At 22.2% G+C, this 19,132-nt stretch overlaps 1 protein-coding gene across 3 annotated transcripts in view; it reads left to right on the forward strand.

Moving 5' to 3' along the window:
* The window catches only part of LOC122510812 (multidrug resistance protein homolog 49-like), a 122,001-nt gene continuing 102,869 nt past the window's right edge, over positions 1 to 19,132 (forward strand). Inside the window, exon 1 of one of the 3 annotated variants that reach the window (XM_043625718.1) lies at positions 1 to 145. The gene's annotated coding sequence lies outside the window, so the exon portion shown is untranslated. Of the gene's footprint in view, positions 146 to 17,121; positions 17,590 to 19,132 lie in introns of those variants that run through there. The other 2 variants (XM_043625720.1, XM_043625717.1) reach the window with 2 other exon arrangements.

Genomic DNA, 19,132 nt, shown 5'->3' on the forward strand with positions numbered 1-19,132 from the left:
TCCAGCTGATGCCGGTGTAAAAGTAGACAAGGTCGTGTATTTACCGGCACACCTAAATCATTCTATTTTTGGTTCTCTCTTAAAGACTTTGGGTTGGACTGCGTGAGCTAACAATGAACTTGGGTCAAATTTTCTTCATTCAAAGGTAAAGTCAATTTCATTAAATTTATTTTCAACTTTTTTTTTATATGTATACATTCTCATCAAATAAAGATGGTATTTTATTTAAGGAATAATCCACGATGAACGATCGTAGAAAAATGGTTGAAGTTGATTTCGTACTTTTTGCTATTTTCAATTTTTGGTAAATTTATTTTACTTCAATATTAAAAATTAAACATAATAATTTTTATTTGATAATATTATAAGTTAACATAATAAGTTTGATTCAATAAAAATTACGTTTAATTCAAACACATTTTTTTGATTCGATACTTATTTTTGGATTAAAAAATAGTAAAAACATAAAAAAATACTAAAAAATGGATTAAAAAAATTTGTTCTCATTGAATAATAAAAATTTTCATGTTTTGATTAGTAAGTCATTGCTGACTGATTTTAATATTGTAAATTACATTATAATTTGCGAAAAAATTATTTTCTCTATTTATCTCTTTCTTTCTTTAACTAGATTTTTGTTTCTCATAAAATTTCTCTTATCCAAAATAAAATCCCCTTCTTTTTCGTCAAGAAAATCCCTCTTTCTTCTTCTTTTACTTCGAAATCGACTTTCTTTGTTTTTCCTTTTATAGTATCAGAGAACTGAATGCAGGTATCTCTATAGCTGTAAAACAGAAGAAAGAAATCTCTCCCTCTCTTTAAAGGTCAGAGATAGTAAATAATACGTTTCATAAATAAATTTGTAAAATTTTCATTGGTTTTATATTATTGTGAAAACTGTAAACTTATTGAAGGTTAATGTTCACAAGAGTGTTGAACTTTGAGTGTAATTTTCAGTATCAATACATATTATAAAACAATCAGTGGCGACGGCATCAAAATATTTTCGCAATTTTATTTTTCTTTTCTATGTTCGCCAGTGGTGATCAATTTATAATTATTAATTAAAATTAGAATCATAATTATAATTTCAATAGTAATTCTAATTACAATGATAATTATAATTAAATTATAATTCTAATTCTAATTACAAATATAATTAAATTATAATTATTATGATTAGAAATAATTATATATTTGAAAAAAAATTCCAAATTATCCTATTTTAAAATTGTGGTCACTTTATAAGCAAACATTTCCCCGATATAAATTTTGATGCAAAATCAATTCTGCAAATTATTAGGTATAATTTAAAATATTTTAAAAAATAGTAAATTTTAGTTATTTTGGAAGAAATTTTCGAATAAAAATAACTACACTGAGAAACATTTTTTTAAATCCGAAAATAAGTAGTCAACCAAAAAATATGCTTGAATTAACCATATTTTATAATTGAATTAAACGTAATTTTTAAATAAATAAAAATAAAATAAATATTTAATATTATTATATTAATAATAAATATTTAAAATAAATATATTATTATATATTTATATTATTATAATATAAATATTGAATCAAACTTATTATGTATTGAATCCAAATTATTAGGATTAATTCAAAAATAATTAATTAATAATAATTTTATATGTTAAAATAAATAATCACTGAGTCGATAAAATGAACGGTAATTTATTAATTATTAATATTATTAATAATTATATAATTACAAAATTCAAGGGAGAAGAATTGTTAAATATTTTTTAATTGAAGATAATAGCGGTTTGAATATAATTATTAATTAAACGATAAATTTTGTAATTCAAATTTTTGTTCAAAACACTAAAAAAATCCAATTTTGGAAAAATTACAAATAATTGCAGAAATTCAATTATTTTCAAGAGTGATAAAATTCTTCTCATAAAATTCAATTATCTTACAAATTTAAAAAAAATTTTTGTCAAAATCCCAATTATCTTTATAAACAACAAAATTCTTCCCCAGAGTTCAATTATTTTTAAATCAATTTCAAATTCCCAATAATAGTACGCAAACATTTAATTATTTTCATATAAAAATTTCTCAGGAATTCAATTATTTACAAATTTTTTATAAAATCGCAATAATTCAATTATTTTTATAAATAATAAAATTTTTTCAATTATTTTCATAAAAAATAATTTAAAATTGTAGAAAATAATAATTGATTTGAAATGATGAAAATAATTTTAAATTGAATTTAAAAAGATTTGAATTTGAATGTTTTGAAAAATTTTAATTCCTACGGAAAAATAATATTTAAATATTTATTTTAAAAAAAAGTTATTGATGTTTTCGAATAATTTTACAATTAAAGAAATTCGTAAATAAATTCCTAACAGAACATTTTTTTGAGTAAAATATTTCCTTTATTTTCTAAAAATTTAAAAAGTTTCAATTTCATTTGTCAATTAAAATTTGTAATTGAAAAATAGAATAGAATATGTAATGTTTCTTTTCCAAAAGAAAAGAATGAGTTTCTGAACAGTATTGTTATTGAGAAATATAAATATTAAAATGCGTTTTTATTTTCTATTTCTAAATAATAATTTTTTAACAATTAAAAATTTTCTATTTTTTATAAATAAAAAGGAGAAAAATTTGCATAATTTAGATCAGTCAAACGAAATTTGTTATAGAAAAAAGCTTATAATAAACAAAATTTATTTGTTAATTAAAATTTTTTTATATTTTCTAATTTCAAATATTGTTTTATTATAAATCATGAATAAATACCTGCATATTTTCGAACTGCCAAACAATATTTTTTAAAGAATTAAAAACAAAAAAAAAACATCGTTCAGGATTTTTTTAAAGTAATTTTTGACTAATTAGCATTTAAATTTAATTAGTATTAAAATTTAATTAGTATTTAAATTAATAGTTTTAATAATATACTGATTATCAGTACATTTTTTAAATTAACATAATTAGACAAATTTAACTAATTTTCCAGTTGATTTTTTACTAATAATCAGTTATTTTTTCGCATAGATAATATTTTATTTCTTACTGATTGCAAATGCAAAAAGTCAGTTAGTAAATTTTCATTGTTTCAAATTTTAGAAAGTAGAGAGAGAGAGAGAGATTAATTTTGTTAGAAGAAAAATTTAACATCAAATTCTGTAAAATTAATGAACTAAATTATGAATAATTATATTATAATGAGATAATTAAAGAGGGCAAATTCGTTATTATATTTATTAAACGAAGAAAATCGTGCTCCATTTAATATGGAGCATCATTCAGATTGTTGTAAGCTCCGGGGGTAATTTGTTCGCGGTGACAAATTTTGTCCATTTGTAACGGGGTTGCATCGCAATTAGAATTATTGATTTCATATTAATTCAAAGTTACCTTTAATTTATTATAAAATTATATTGTTAAAGCACTCGGTGTATATTTATAGATATATATATTCGTGTATAGTAATTACAACGAATCAGTATAGCTCCAAGCAAATTCATGCTAATTATGCTATGAAAAAAATAACTTTTTTTTCTATTATATAGAAAATTTTTCAATTATTCACTTTTAACTTTTTTTAATAAAGTTTATAAAACTTTATAAGTAAAATAGTTTTTTTATAAGATATATTTATATATTTTTTTATTTATTTTTTTATATACAAGTGAAGTTAAATAGTTATGATCATTAAATTTCAACAAAAAGTAGGAGAGAAAAAAATTAAAATCGCAAAAGTTGACGTTCTCTAGAAGAAAATGTATTATGTACTCGAGAATTCTGGTCACCTTTGAGATGAAAAGTATTCATTTAGTTTTATTTTTTTTTTTTTTTTTTGCAATGTCGCGGAGGAACATTATCAAAGTTGGTTATAATAAGCGTAGATGCAACCATCTGGTTATATATATAGGGGAGGAAAATAAAATAAAAGTTGCGAATGAGAAAAGGCGCTAAATTCTCACAGGCTGGAAATATAAAACTTTCGAGTCCGTGCGACTTTATTATTAAAAGCCCTTTTTACAGGATGCGCGCCTTGGTCGCGAGCTTTACAATGTCGTCCTTCTAAAGTTTGCAGGCTTAGCTCTTCGCACTTCAACACTTTTTTTTTCTTTTTTAATGTTCTGTCGCAGTAAATATCGCGTCAGCTTCGTTAAATTTCGCCTCATATACTGATGCATCTATGCCCTTTGCAATATTCACTTTTTTCTTCTTCTCCTTTCTTTCATATTTACTTTTTCTCCTTTTTTCTTTTTTCCATTTTTCTTTTTCCTTTTTCTCCAATTTTTATTTTTTCACTTTTTCCTTTCTATCCTTTTTTCTCTTCCCCCCTATTTTTCTTTTCTATTCTGTCCTTCTTTTTTTTGACGATTATTTATTCGCTTGGCCGAGTGCCAGATTTTTGAAAGTTTTATCGTTTAAGCCGATTACATATTTTTTCGCTCATTTATTAATGTCTCGAAAAGTTTCAGAAAAATAATTAGGTATATATATAGAAGTTGAGTGACAAAAAATAGTTTCAATTGGAGAATAATTGTTGGACGTAAAAAATGGTGGTGTGATAATTAATTTTTAGTAATTAATTTATTATTAATTAATGGGTTGAAAATTTTTTTTAACTTCTTTTTAATGTGTAAATATGATGGATTTTTAGATACTTAGTTTCCTTCGTATTTCAGTTGAATATTGAATCTCCCATTGGTTTTATTTTTTCTTAAATTGAAAAGAAATTTTTGAAGGAAAATTCATATAGTTTTTTTGAAAGTATCAAATATGTATTGATGAAATGTGTTGATGGTTTATTGTAATTTTTTTGTCCTGAATTTTAGTAGTTTTTGTAGTTTTTGAGTAAAGGAAACCGTGTTGAAATATATCTTCTGTACTAAATTTCTGAGATCTATTTTTTTCTGCTACAAAACATATTTTCAGATATAAATAATTATCAAAGAGAGTACGCTAAAAGATTTAAATTTTTTTCATCCAAATGAGATTCGCAAATTGAAGAAAATAAATGAAATAATTTTTTTCCCCCTTTGAATGCATCGTTTGATGGCAATTACTCAAATTAAATTCATAGAAGAGAAAAACTCGCGCTTTACTGGAATTTCTTTTCTTTTTTAATTTTTTTTCCTTTCCCCTTTTTTTCTTCATTTCTTTTTTTGTAAACTCCAAATGGGAAAAATGAATCGACAGGAATATTTGCCATCAGAGAGCAAGGAAACACCGATTTTCCGCGAGATTGCTTAACAAAGAAAGCAGTTGGTGGCGAGATGGTAGATATAATAGCATCGCAGAAATAGCACTCACTTCACACTCGACCGGTCATGTCTTTATGCAATTTTTCTCACTTGGAAGGACTTTTCTTTTCGAGAATTTGTCGAGTCGTCTCTCTCTCTCTCATTCAATCTCTTCTTCTGTTTTTAGCTCTGTGATGAAACTTGAGAGGAAATTAAGAATCTCAAAAGGGAAAATTCTGCTGAAACAGAATAATCTCTGTCTATACAAATTATTTTAATATTTCTTCAGAACCTGTGGTTGTTTTTCGAAATTTGTCATAATTAGAATTTTTAGTTTTCTCAGGGTCCTTAAATTTGATTAAAGTCCGTAAAAGTCAGTTTTTTTGAAAGAAGGTCCTTTTTCAAAAAAATTTATATTGGAATTTAAAATTTAAATATAAAATTTAAAAATAATTATTGTAATTTGATTGAGAAAAGACGAAAAGTTCGTAAATTGTACAATATAATTTGGAGAATTTTAGAGAAATTACAAATGATTGCAGAAATTCAATTATTTTCAAAAATAATAAGATTTGTAGCAGAAATTCAATTATTTAAAAAAAATTTAACGAATATCTCGTCAAGAATTCAATTATCGTTACAAATAGCAAAATTTTTCGCCAAAAATTCAATTATTTTCAAAAATTTAAATAAAATTCTCTACAAAATTAATTCAATTATTTTCAAAAGTTTTTCGTAATTCAATAAATTTCAATAGTCAATATTTTCATAAAATTTATCAAAAGATTTAATTATTGAAAAATTTTTTGATAGAATTCTACGAAAACATTCAATTATTTTCATAAGTAATAAAATTGTATTTAGGAATAAAATTCAATTACTTTCATTACAACTTTGTTATAAATTTCTTTGTAATAATGCCATTAGTTTCTTAAACTATACAATTTTTTACAGAGATTCAATTATTTTTGTAAATAATAAAATTCTTTTTAGGAGTTTAATTATTTTCATAAAAAATAAAATATAAAACTCATCGCAGAATTTCAATTATTTTTGATACAATTTTAAACGAATTCCTCGAAAAATGTAATTATTCTTAAATTAATTTTATTAAAATTCGTCAAAAGAATTTAATGATTTAAAAATTTATTAATAAAATTCTTCATGAGAATTCAATTTTGAGAAACATTCAATTATTCAATAAATTATTTATTTTTTTACCTATTTAATTGATTATAAAATAAATAAATAAATAATTGAATTTTCGTAGAATTTTCTAATAAATATTGATTGAAAAATGGATTTCAATTATAATTTTAGATAATAATATTATAATAATATTATTATATTACTATAATAATAATAATATTCTTATAGTATAAAATAATGATTTTATCACTCGGTCATGTTTAATTATTATAGAATAAAATATTCTTAAAAGTTATTGAATTTTAAAAAGTTTAAATTTGAAATTTTTGAAAATCTTAATTCCTATGGAAAAATAATAATGATTAAATATTTATTTGAAATTATTTATGAAAATAATTGAATTCTTGCAACGAATTTTACTACATTTTTTTAAAATAATTGAATTCTTTTGAAAAATTTGATTAAAATTGCAGATTTTGAAAATATTTGAATTTCAGCGGAGAATTTCATTATTTGTAAAATGTAATTGAATTCTTGCAAAAAATTTTTGAAAATTACATTTTTTGAGGAATTTATTTAAAATATTAAAAATAATTGAGATAGAATGAAAAATTTTATGATTTATGAAAATAATGAATTCTTGCGAAGGATTTTATTACAATTTTTGTAAATAATTTAATTTTTATTTTGAAAAATTTTATGAAAATTTAAATTATTAGAAAACGTGAAGATATTTTTATCTGAAAATAGAGCATTTTTTTGAGTATCTAATCGTTTTGAGAGTGAATCAGAATATTCTTTAGGGTCAGGGAAAAAGTCAAGTCAGGAAAAAAATTGGAAATCAGGGAAAAATCAGGGAAAAAGAAAATTAAATTTTTGTAGCAACCCTGAAAATAATAGTCGATCGATACTTCTAATGAACTGTTAAGAAAATCAGTGAAGATCTTAATCTTAATCATTCTTAATCATTTGAAGATGGTTCCTAATTATTTGTAAATGCAGATTAGAAATATAATTTAATAATGCTAATAGTGTATAATTTTCTTTAAATTTTCTCTCCGTGAATTTTGTAACAATTATTCTTGTATAATTGTAACATTAAGTAAATTTCTCCCCATTTCCCCCCTCCCTCGAGCGCCTTAATAGACTGACAATAAATTTCTGAAAGTTATCTTCCGCGAATTGCCAGTGATTTCGAGTATTTAGCCAAGGGAAAGGAAGGACAGAAGGAAGGAAGGAAGGAAGAAGGATAAATTGTTATTAAGCATACTCACTTCCGGCTGTTACGCGCGTATAGCGGTTTAAAATCGACTTTGCAAATTCAGTGGATCAGATGTAGGGCGGTCGCGATTATACTCTCTGTGAGTTGAATTTCCCATCTAAAGTCTCAGATTGCTACCGTCGTCGTCGTCGTCGTCGTTGTCGGCGTCGTCATTGGCGGCAGCGGCGCGCAGCTTTCGGGGAACTTAAGCCACGGTTAAACTTGGGAACAATCGCTGTCATCTCCAGATGCTCGACTCGCGAGTAAGACCAATTTTACTCTATATATATATATGTATGCTTCCGCTACTGTATTTACCAGAATGGCACTATATCCCCTTTCGTATAATGTTATACAACTTGGAAATGCTAATGTGTAATGTCCTGAAAAATTTAACCGCCACACTACGTGCACTGAAACATTAAGGCCGTACTCTATGCTCTCTCGTTATTGTATATAACTATGTGTATACTGTTTCATTGAAATTTCTGGATTTCTATTCTCTAAATCTGAATCAGTTCAAATTTTAACTTATTTTAAATATTAGTCACTGAATTTTAAATTTTTGCTTTCGAAGCAATTAAAAGTTTGGGCACACTGATTCAAGTCAGTAACATCTTAACTGATTTAGATTACACTGCGGAAAAAATTACGTTTTAATACAAAAATAAGTAGCCAACCAAAAAAATATGTTTGAATTAAAGATATTTGGTAACTGAATTAAACTTAATTGTTATTGAATCAAACTTATGCAATTCCATGAGATTTCCATGATTCTATGAATCAAATTGAAATCCCATGACAATTCCATAATTTCCAGGTTTTCCATGACTTGTAGAAACCCTGAATTTTCTTTTTTAATAACTTAATTCTTGAAGAACATGATAAAATTATTACTTATAAATAAATAAATTTCATTTTATTTTGAAATTGAAATCTTAATTTTTTTTCTTTTATTTTTTATTTTGTAATGAATTAGATAGGTAAGAATATAATTATTTATTAGACAGTAGATACTGTGCAGGGAGATTTACTAAGAAGGTTTATTCAGCATTGTGTGTATAAAATAGCAGTCACCACTTATATATTTTATATATGCGTGTATGAAATTTCCCTCGAGTCACAAACATGTCTATTGAAAAATTCTATGCATTTATAAGCGAGCTTAAAACTTGTAGAAAAATCAAAATATATTCATTTTTATTTAGTGATTGAAAAGTAAATCATTTTAAAAAATGATAAGTTTTGTAATTGAAAATTCATTTTTTTTTTATTAAACTAAGAATAAAAATTTTGAAGAGTCTTTTTTAAAATATTTTTCATTCAAATTTAATTAAATATTAAATAGTTGTATGAAAATATTAAGAGTAGTTTTATAAATACTTGATATAATCATAATTATTCTATTATAGCAGTATAATTAATTAATATAATAATATAATGTTAATTAAAATTATTTGGAAACAATTTCAGTGAGAACTATTGATTTTTGTTTAGTAAATACACTAGAATTATATAAATGTAGTGTGTCAATTTTTGTAAATAAAAGATTAAATAAACCGCAGTATATATAATCAAGCCAGGTCAATCAGGATTAATCGTATGCAAATTAACTAAGTATCCAATAGTTTCCAGTGCGAAATTGAAACCATTCTCTACTCCCTTAATTAAGGGATAGAAACTTGATGAGGTAGTGGAATCAATTTGTAATTGATGGAAAAATAAATTTTAACTTTGTTGAGGTATGGAAGTCAAAAAAAATATTTATTTTGAAAAATAAGTAAATTATATTTTAAAAATAAATACAGCCCTTTCAATTTTTATAGACAGACAGGCCTCGGACTTACTACACGTGACTATTGATACTTTTTGACACTTTTTTTTCAAAAAAAATTTCTTTACTCCAAATAACAGTTTTCTTATCTATTTTCCACAAAGCCTGGAAAACCTGGAAAAGGTATGGAATTTAGAAAAGGGTATGGAAAACCTGAAAATAGAATGGAATTTAAAAAAATTTCTGGAATTTCGCCTGTTTTTAAAGATTTTTAACAAAATTTTAATTTAAAATTATTATTCAATGATTTTCATAAATAATAACATTTTTTACATAGGGATTCAATTATTTTCATAAATTCATAATAAAACTCATCGCAGACTTTCAATTAGTTTTAATTTTTAATACAATTTTAATGAAATTCCTCAAAAAATGTAATTATTCTTAAAAATTTTATTAAAATTCAGCAAAGAAATTCAATTATTTAAAAAACTTTTGCTACAATTTATTTATTACAATTTAAGTATTATTTTCAATACATTTTAAATTAAATTTCTTTAAAAAATTGAATTATTTTCGTAAACAATGAAATTCTTTGTAACAATAAAATTTTTTTCAAAATAATTTTCATAAAATTCTTCGTAGAAATTTAAATAATTTCATAAATTTGTCAAAATTCAATTATTTTCAATGTCTACTATTTCAATAAAAATTTCACAAAATAATTCAATTATTTAAAAAGATATTTTAATAAAATTCGTCTCAGAAATTCAATTATTTTCAAAAGTATTCTAATTCTTTGCAGAAATCCAATTATGTTGCAAAAATTTAAAAAAATTCTCGTCAAAATTTCAATTATCTATATAAAAAATAAAATTCCTCTCGGAAATTCAATTATTTTCAAAAATAATAATAAAATTCTTGGCAAACATTTAATTATTTTCATTAAATAATAATAATTTCACAGAAATTCAATTATTTACAAATTTTTTTAAATTTCTTCGCAATAATTCAATTATTTTCATAAATAATAAAATTTTGACAGGGATTCAATTATTTTTGTAAATAATAAAATGCTTTTTAGGAATTCAATTATTTTCATAAATAATAAAACTCATTGTAGAATTTCAATTATTTTAAATATACAATTTTAATCAAATTCCCCGTAAAATGTAATTATTCTTAAAAATTTTATTAAATTTCGTCGAAAGAATTCAATTATTTAAAATTTGTTGATAAAATTATTTATGATATTTGAATTTTAAGCAACATTCAATTATTCAATAAATTTTTTTTTTGCATTACAAATTATTGCAGAAATTTAATTATGTTCAAAAATAATAAAACTCTTCTTAGGTACCTATTCAATTATTTTCACAAATAATAAAACTTTTCGCAGAATTTAAATTATTTTGAATACAATTTTAAACAAATTTCTTAAAAAATGTAATTATTTAAAAAACTTTGTTGAAATTCGTCGAGGGAATTCACTTATTTAAAAATTTATTTGATAAAATTCTTTACGAGCATTCAATTTTAAGAAACATTCAATTAATAAATTATTTATTTTTGTATTTAAATAATAGAATTCTAATAGAATTTTAAAATAAAACTTGATTTGAAAATGAATTTTAGTTAAAATTTTACATAAAAATTGAATATTTAGAGCATTTTACTATAAATTCTTAGAAATAATTGAATTTTGAAAAGGTTTAATGTTAAAAATTGGCAAAATTTGAACTATTTTCAAAACTTTTCTACAATTCAATGATTTTCAATATCTACTGTTTTAATAAAATTTTGTAAACGAATTCAATTATTTAAAATAAATTCAATTATTTTCATAAATAATAAAAATTTCCCAGGAATTCAATTATCGACAAATTTTTTTTATAAATTTCTTCGCAATAATTTAATTATTTTCATGAATAATAACATTTTTACAGGGATTCAATTATTTTCACAAAAATATAATGAAACTCGTGGCAGAATTTCAATACAATTTTCATCAAATTTCTCAACAAATGAAATTATTCTTAAAAATTTTATTAAAATTTGTCAAGAGAATTAAATTATTTAAAAACTTTGTTGATAAAATTCTTTATATGAAAATTCAATTTTAAGAAACATTTAATTATTTAATAAAATATTTTTGTTTGTAGTTAAATAATTGAATTCTCGTAGAATTTTCTAATAAATATTGATTTAAAAATGAATTTCAGTTAAAATTTTGGATTATAATTGATTATTGAAAGCGTGACAGCGTGGATTTTTAGAAATAATTAAATTTTCAAAAGGTATTTTTTTGTTTTGATGAAAAAGGAGGAGGGATAAATATTCATTTGATAATTGATAGATAATCGGTTATTAGAATCTAATAAATTTTTTTCAACTATATAAATATAATAAATAATTTATAGGAATATAGTAAATTACTTATGTGAGTGGGAACATATGTATATTTTTATATAAACATAAATATATATATATTCTGAGTGTAAGTTATTATATAAATAAAAGTCTGAGGAATCTATTTTTAAGTCATGTGCATATGCGATTCATTTCGGTAAAATACCAAGATACTGGTTTTAACTGGTTTTTGAGCAATTATAACATTGTTAAAAGCGTGCCTGTCACAATTAACAGCAAACATACACACACACACACACACACACATAGACAGAGGCATTTTATACAAACGTACAAATTGACCTTATGAATAAGTTATGTTAACTTGTACTTCTTAGAAGAATATAATTTCTTTATCAATTATCAATGTATCCATTCACATTGTACTTGTATCGTACTCACGAAAATTAAAATCTCAATATCATTCTCCTTCAAAAGAGAAGTAAAAACAAATGTCATTGGCAAATGCATATATATGCAGTCTCTGTGATTTTTGCTGAATTAAATTTAGCACTCAATTGGATAAAAATAGGCAAAAATATTATTGTATATTTGGTGGCAGGTGTGTTATTTTTTGTTTGCGCTTCTTTCAGTAAAAGAAGTTGTGGCACGATTGTATTTTAATTTTTGTCTCATTCTTGCAGAGAATTGAATGAATATAGGTAATTGTTTTTCTATTTATCCATATACACGTCAGCCTACGCACGTGTGGTTTCTTTATTTTTGGAATTGAAATTCTCGGAAAATTTTTGGCGTATTTTCTGTTATTTTAAAATAATACTATTTTCGTCTAGATTTCGAGTCAGGATGACGAAATGTTACTTTTATTTCTGAATTAGTGAAAAGCTGTCCACTTATTTGGATTAATACTATCAGGAAAAATTTTTCTTTTCCAGAAGTTAACATATTTTTTGTTTTGCTTTTTTTTATGAGAAAGAATTTAAAAAGCTTTCTCTGAGTTGTTAGAAAGCAGAAAGTATATAGAGGTTTCTGGAAAAACTATTTTTCTGAATGAACATGAAGAGAACAAAAGTGAGTTGACAATTTATTTTTCATGTGCATTCCCTGCGCTTCTTTTTTTGCCATCACATATAGAAGAAAAATAAGTACATTAATTTGTATGCAACTTTTGTAAAATTTAAAAAAAGAAAGAGACTTTCTTGGTTAAAAATCTTTTTCTTTATATAATATACTATTTCCATACAAAATATTCTAAATTTATAGAGAGAAATTTAAAAGAAAGGTTCAATTTTTAAAACAATAAAGAGTCAATGACACAGTTTTCTTTTAAGGAGATCAAATTGAGACGAAAGTAACTAAATTACGTTGCGATGCAACAATTTGATATCCTTAGAAAAAATGTGGAGACAATTTTATAATATGTAGACTTTCTGAAAATTGTCAACTCGGCATTTTGTCTTTTGATATCTAAAGTTTGATAAGTATTATATATGAGAAGTCCAGATCAGCAATATATTACGTATAAGAACATTCGTATTACGAATCAAATTTGTAATTATCGTACTATCTCGGGTAAAATAATAAGAAGTGTGAAGTGAATTGGAAACTAAAGGCAATTTACTGGATATTGATGATGAAAAGTTTTATTGGAATTGGTCGAAAATGATAACTATTATTAGAGTGGAGAAATATGTGGTTCAAGAATAAAATTATTTCTATATTCTATATTTATAGAGTTAGGTATATATAAATTTCTGTTGCGTTTAATATAAGATATCTAGAATTTCAGTAGGTCTGTAATAAAATAATAAAAATTGATCGATTAAAAATGAGATATCTCAAAATGTTTAAAACTTTCTTATTTATAAAGAAATTTGAAAAGTTATTGGAGTCAATTAAATGTTACTTGCTTCAAATACTGAAATTATTGAATCGAATAACATTTAATTGACTCCAATAAATATTATTTGATTCAAGTAAATATTTAATTGATAATAGTCAATTAATTGGTTATCTGAATCAAATCATTTTTTTGAGAAAGTTTAATTAAACTTTTTTTTAAAAATTATTTAAATTTATTATTTTTTAAATATTTATTTGAAGGATTTCCGAATAATCGAAATTTCGTAAAATTGAATTCTAAACATGGATTTGAAAATTCTCAAGGAACTTTTGTAATAATTATTAAAAATAATTGATAACAATTGATTTCTTTCGATGTATTTAATAAAATTTTTTTAATTAATTACATGTTTCGAAGAATTTACTTAAAATTGTTATAAAAATAATTGAAATCCTGTGAAGAATTTTATTCTTTTATTATTTAGGAAAATAATTGAATTCTTGTATATTTAAATCAATTTCTATTATAAAATTTTACGAAAATTCAATTATTATTCAAATACAGAAATAAATAATTTTTTGAAGAATTGAATATTTTTTTAAATTGAACTCTCATAAAGAATTTTATTAACAAATTTTTAAATGAGTAATTAAAATACTTTTCACGAATTTTAATAACATTTTAAAGAATAATTTAATTTTTCGAGAAATTAGATTCAAATTATGTTAAAAATAATTTAATTTCTGTAAAAAATTTGATTGAATTAAAAAGAGTTTTTGAAAATAATTGAAATTTTGCCAAGAATTTTATTAAAATTTTTGAAAATAATTGAATTTTGGAGAAAAATTTTATCATTTATAAAGATAATTGAAATTTTAAAGAGAATTTTTTTAAACTTTTGACCATAAGAAGAATTTTATTACTTTTGAAAATAATTGAATTATTATTGAGACAAATTTTAATATTTCTTTTTAAATAATTGAATTCTTTTGAAAATTTTGAATAAAATTGCAAATTTTGAAAATATTTGAATTTCAGCGAAGAATTTCATTATTTGTAAAATGTAATTGAATTCTTGCAAAAAGTTTTTTGAAAATTATATTTTTCGAGCAATTTATTTAAAATATTAAAAATAATTAAAATCGTATGAAAAATTTTATTATTTATGAAAATTATTTTTAATTTTTAATACAATTTTAACGGAATTCCTAAAAAAAAATGTAATTATTCTTAAAAATTTTATTAAAATTCAGCAAAGAAATTCAATTCTTTAAAAAACTTTTGCTACAATTTATTTATTACAATTTAAGTATTATTTTCAATACATTTTTAATTAAATTTCTTCAAAACATTGAATTATTTTCATAAATAATAAAATTCTTTTTAACAATAAAATTTTTTTAAAAATAATTTTCATAAAATTCTACGTAGAAATTTAATTAATTTTAAAAATCTGTCAAAATTCAATTATTTTCAATGTCTACTATTTCAATAAAATTTCAGAAAAGAATTCAATTATTTAAAAAGATATTTTAATAAAATTCATCTCACGAATTCGATTATTTTCAAAAGTATTCTAATTCTTCGCAAAAATCCAATTATGTTAAAAAATTTACAAAAATTCTCGTCAAAATTTCAATTATTTATATAAAAAATAAAATTCCTCTCCGAAATTCAATTATTTTCAAAAATTATAATAAAATTCTTGGCAGAATTTCAATTATTTTTAATACAATTTTCATCAAATTTCTCGAAAAATGAAATTATTCTTAAAAATTTTATGAAAATTTGTCAAGGGAATTAAATTATTTAAAAATTTTGTTGATAAAATTCTTTATATGAAAATTCAATTTTAAGAAAGATTTAATTATTTAATAAAATATATTTTTTTGTAGTTAAATAATTGAATTCTCGTAGAATTTTCTAATAAAAATATTGATTTAAAAATGAGTTTCAGTTAAAATTTTAGATTATAATTTAATTTTGAAAGCATAGCGTGGATTTTTAGAAATAATTGAATTTTTAAAAGGTTTCAAATTAAAATCTCTGAAAATTTGAACTTTTCATACTTTTAATGAAGAATTCTTTTGAAAATTTCAATTATATTCAAAAATTTTAATAAAATTCTTGCTAAAAATTCAATTATCTTCATAAAAAGAAAAATTATTTTGAACATTTCAATTATTATCTCAAATAATAAAATTCTTATGAGGATTTCAATTATTTTTAAAAATTTTAATAATATTCCACCTAAAAATTCAATTGTCTTCATAAAAATTAAAATTCTTTTGAAAATTTCAATTATGTTTAAAAATTTACACAAATTCTCGTCATAATTTCAATTATTTATAAAAAAAATAAAATTCCTCTCCGAAATTCAATTATTTTCAAAAATTATAATAAAATTCTTGGCAGAAGTTCAATTATTTTCAATACAATTTTCATCAAATTTCTCAACAAATGAAATTATTGTTAAAAATTTTATTAAAATTTGTCAAGAGAATTAAATTATTTAAAAATTTTGTTGACAAAATTCTTTATATGAAAATTCAATTTTAAGAAACATTTAATTATTTAATAAAATATATTTTTTTGTAGTTAAATAATTGAATTCTCGTAGAATTTTCTAATTAAATATTGATTTAAAAATGAATTTCAGTTAAAATTTTAGATTGTAATTGAATATTGAAAGCATTATAGCGTGGATATTTAGAAATAATTGAAGTTTCAAAATGTTTCAAATTAAAATTTCTGAAAATTTGAACTTTTCATACTTTTAATGAAGAATTCTGTAGAATTAATTTTTTCAAAAAGTTTAATGGAATTTTTTTTAATTATTTAAAGTTTTTAATTTCTAATACATTTAATTGAGGACTGTCAGAATAATCGAAATTTCATAAAATTAAATTGTAAAAAAAAATTTTGAAAATTCTCAATGACCTTTTTCAAAAATTATTAAAAAAATTTTACTTAAAGAAGAATTTTAGTTGAAAATTATGAATAATCGTAATGATGGAAATAATTTTTGAAGAAGTTACAGTTATTGAATTATTGAATTTGAAATTTTTGAAAATTTTAATTTCTTTAAGAAAAAATAATAATGATTAAATATTTATTGAAAAATGAAGTTATTGATATTTTCGAATAATTTTCGTATTAAAAACCTGGAAAAATTCTGGAAAACCTGGAAAAGTCAGGGAATTTGAAAAGAGGAAAAGCGTGGTAAACCTGTTTTAGGGAATCTTTTTTGTTTCTTTGTCGAACATTGTTCATCTGTTATTGAATTTTTTTTTTTTTTGGACATAAAAATTTTCTATAGTAAACCTAGTTCACAAATGTTTTTACAATATAAAGCAGGAGTTTCTTTAATTAACCATGCTGTACACTGTGAGTCAGAAACAAATACAAACACACAACGTGAAAAAGCCCACACTCTAAGGCAGACAACAGGACGAATGGTATATTACACACGGTATACATAGAGTCTCCAGCAGCGAAAGGAGCCAGTGTAAAACGGCCTTCTGTCCGCACGGTATCGAATATTATCAAAGTGCCTATATATATACACACACGATTTACTGATCAAACGAGTTGAATCGATCGAAACAAAATTTTTTTTTCCTCCAAACAATTTTTTAATTAACGATTAATAAATTTCATTTCTTTTTGTTTTTTCATTTTCATTTTCGAAAAATTAATTTTCCACAGAGAGTGTTTGGAGAAAATTATACATATATATATATAAAGTTTTTAAATGTGTGACGTGTATATTCACTGACAAAGACAACTGTCTTGGATATAATCAAGAACTGAGAGAGAGCAGAAAGTCTTTTTCTCTCTCTCTCTCTTACTCTCTCTGTCTGCGTGTGTTTATTGTGTCTTTGTATTCGTTTGTCAATTACTTGACCCGACACAAGTTCAAAAGCCGCGGATCCATTTGAAAAGGAAACAAAAGGTATTTATTTGTTTGAGAGTTTAGGATTTAATGTAGGCAAACAATTTCACTATATTTTCATTATTTAGTGCCAAGTGATATTTATTTCTCAAAATTATTTTCTTGAAAGTTTGTGTCAAATTTTTCAAACATATTTCTGCGCGAACTTGTGTGTGTGTGTGTGTTTGTGTGTATATCTTTGTAAAGCACGTTTTACACTGTCACACAATTTCCTTATCTTTAAAATATATGTATGCATTGAATTTGTCATTGTGGGAATATGGAATAAAATTTTCTCTTTATATACATATTTCTGCAATGTGAAAATTCAAATTTCGCTTTTGTAATTTGCATAATTAAATTTATCCTATGCATTTCGGTTTTTAATTTCGAGACATTTTTTTTTGTTCGCGAACAAATTGATAAAAATTGTTTTTTGTTAGTTTATATTATAATTATAATATATATTTTTATATTTATTTTAAAATTATTTTTTCTAGTATAAAAATACTCGTTTTCATTGACGAATTACACTGAAAAAAGTTTGGTTAATTCAAATAAAACGATTAGTTTTGTATTAGCAAATAAATCAACTAATTTTTACTCTCTGAATTTAAATTAGTAAAAATGTTCAGTAATTTGAATTAATGACTGACTTTTTGCATTTGAATTAGTAAATTTTACTAGTAAATTAGTAGAAATTACTATTTATTAGAAAACTTTACTAATTAAAAAGCTAAAAGTCAGTCACTAATTCAAATTACTGAATATTTTTACTAATTTAAATTTAGAGTGTACACTGAAAAAAAATTTATTTGATTCAAATAACCGATTAATTGACTATTATCAATTAAATATTTACTTGAATCAAATAATATTTATTGGAGTCAATTAAATGGCATTTGAACCAATAATTTCAGTATTTAAAAATTTTAAATCAAATACCATTTAATTGACTCTAATAAATATTATTCGATTCAATTAAATATTTAATTGATAATAGTCAAGTAATCGGTTATTTGAATCAAATAAATTTTATTTTCAGTGTATACTTAAATTTAGCTTTGAATCAAATAATTTTTACTTGAATCAAGTCATTTTTATTAAATTATATAATTTTTCTTTCAATTAACTATTTTTTCTTGAATCAACTCATTTTTACTTGAATCAAATAATTTTTACTAAAATTAACTAATCTGTACTTGAATCAAATAATTTTTACTTAAATCAACTAATTTTTTCTTGAATCAACTCATTTTTACTTAAATCAAATAATTTTTACTTATACTAACTAATCTGTACTGGAATCAAGCAATATTGACTTTTCGATTTTTAAATCAAGTAAATTTTTTAAAGTGTAGAAAATTGAAGTAAATAATTTTTACCCAAGAATTTACTACCTTCTATAGGAAAAAAATTTTTTTAATAACGTCTATATGTAAATACAAAAAGAAATTAGAATTTCATTTTGTTTCATCGTGATTTCAATGATTGTGTCCTCACAAAGGATTGTCAATGTCTGAATTTTTTTTCTTTTTAGAAAAATCAAAGATAAATTTTTCAT

The sequence above is a fragment of the Leptopilina heterotoma genome, unplaced genomic scaffold (assembly GCF_015476425.1).
Source record: "Leptopilina heterotoma isolate Lh14 unplaced genomic scaffold, ASM1547642v1 Lhet_76, whole genome shotgun sequence".
Lineage (NCBI taxonomy): Eukaryota > Metazoa > Arthropoda > Insecta > Hymenoptera > Figitidae > Leptopilina > Leptopilina heterotoma.